Source organism: Cebus imitator, unplaced genomic scaffold, assembly GCF_001604975.1.
Source record: "Cebus imitator isolate Cc_AM_T3 unplaced genomic scaffold, Cebus_imitator-1.0 Scaffold38, whole genome shotgun sequence".
Lineage (NCBI taxonomy): Eukaryota > Metazoa > Chordata > Mammalia > Primates > Cebidae > Cebus > Cebus imitator.
In genome coordinates, this window is record NW_016107353.1 from 2858328 (window position 1) to 2860354 (window position 2027).

The window sequence follows — 2027 nt, forward strand, 5'->3', positions numbered from 1 at the left end:
TGATCCACCCGCCTCGGCCTCCCAAAGTGCTGGGATTACAGACTTGAGCCACCGCGCCCGGCTAGTTTTTTATTTTTAGTAGAGACAGGGTTTTACCATCTTGGCCAGGCTGGTCTTGAACTCCTGACCTCGTGATCCACCTGCCTCGGTCTCCCAAAGTGTTGGGATTACAGGCGTGAGCCACTGCGCCCGGCCAACATATTGTCTTTAAACAACAAAACAAAAGCTGGGATATGAGGTCCTGTGGACCACAGTTTTACAGCCTACTGAGGTATCAGATGACCTTTCTGAAACCCCAATCCAGCCAGTTACTTATTCCAGCTTCTATCCTATAAAAGGCCTTTCCTACCTTACGGACTGGTGAGCCTATGCCAAGGAACACAGCACTTAGGCTGCAGATTGTGAGGGTAAGCACCCCTCCCTCAGGTCTCTTAGACAAGAGGGGAGTTGGTATTTAGGATCAATGAGGGTAAAGGGCTGTTGATTAATGTAGGAAGGTGGCTCGAAAGACATCTCAGTTTAGAACCTCAGGCTGACTGTTTCTCATTCTTACCCTTTTTCCCTTTCCTTGGCAGGTCCTTGGATCCCTGACCCCCTAGGTGAAGTGGAGACAGCCCAAGGGCAGCACCCCCTGGCCCACATGCCTACCAAATGCTGCCATTTCGTCTGCACCAAGAAGGGTAAGTGGGGGTCCAGGCCATGGGGAAAGGGACCCTGTCTTTTATTTATTTATTTATTTTATGATTTATTTTATTTTATTTTTTTAAGATGGGGTTTCACCGTGTTGGTCAGGCTGATCTTGAACTCCCAACCTCAGGTGATCTGCCCGCCTTGGCCTCCAAAGTGGTTGGATTACAGGCGTGAGCCACCACGCCCGGCATTTTTTTTTTTTTTTCAGGGGACCCTGTCTTAAATCAGCTCCACTGCTACAATACCATAGAGTGGCTGACTGAAACAACAGAAATTCTCTCTCACAGTTCTAGAGTCTGGAAGTCCAGGATCAAGGTGCTGTTAGATTCAATGTCTGCTGTGGGCCTACCTCCTAGTTCACAGGCAGCCTCCTCCCTGCTGTATCCACATGATCCATCTGCTTTTCAGTCTACATCTTGCCTGAGGTCTTCTTGAGGGACTAGGACAGACAGCAAAAGGCTGAGGGACATGCTCTGCTCTTGTGTTCCAGGAAGAATGGGGTCTGGCTGCTTGTTCTCATGGTCCAGTAACAAGATGCAGACAGACTGGGGAAGGGGTTAGTTAGTTAGTTATTTCAGATACAGTCTCACTCTGTCGCCAAGGCTCACTGCAACCTCTGCCTCCTGGATTCAAGTGATTCCCCTGCCTCAGGCTCCGGAGTAGCTGGGATTATAGGCATGTGTCACCATGCCCAGCTAATTTTTGTAGTTTTAGTAGAGACACAGTTTCACCATGTTGGCCGGGCTGGTCTCGAACTCCTGACCTCAGGTGATCCACCCGCCTTGGCCTCCCAAGGGAGTTTATTTTTGCAGCCTGTTACAGGGAGGTCAAAGTAACTTATCACACCAACTCAGGTACAAGTTTTTTCCAGTGCTTATATACATTCTAAGCTCTATACCTACCTGTGGGAGTGCACCTATAAAGAGAGTGTTTCATTCAGTCTATATCTAATTTTTAAGTAGGGTCTGGGGTCTGGAAAGCTTTCTCTAGAGCCTTGGAAAGCTGCTTAGTCTTAGGTGGGCCCTCGTACAAGGAGTACGTATAAGAATGCTTTGTTGGCTGGGCGCAGTGGCTCATGCTTGTAATCCCAGCACTTTGGAAGGCCAAGGCAGGCAGATCACCTGAGGTCAGGAGTTTGAGACCAGCCTGGCCAACATGGGAAACCCCATCTCTACTAAAAATACAAAAATTAGCCAGACATGGTGGTGTGGGCCTGTAATCCCAGCTACTTGGGAGGTTGAAACAGGAGAATCGATTGAACCCAGGAGGCAGAAGTTGCAGTGAGCTAAGATCCCACCACTGCACTCCAGCCTGGGTGACACAGCAAGACTCCGTCT

The 2027-nt window shown here is 49.1% G+C and overlaps 1 long non-coding RNA gene across 1 annotated transcript in view; it reads left to right on the forward strand.

Moving 5' to 3' along the window:
• The window catches only part of LOC108302047, a 7396-nt gene extending 6210 nt beyond the window's left edge, over positions 1-1186 (forward strand). The window contains exons 2-3 of the long non-coding RNA XR_001824167.2: positions 576-680; positions 978-1186. This is a non-coding gene — a long non-coding RNA (uncharacterized LOC108302047). The remainder of the gene's footprint in view (positions 1-575; positions 681-977) is intronic.
• Positions 1187-2027: the final 841 nt, after the last annotated feature.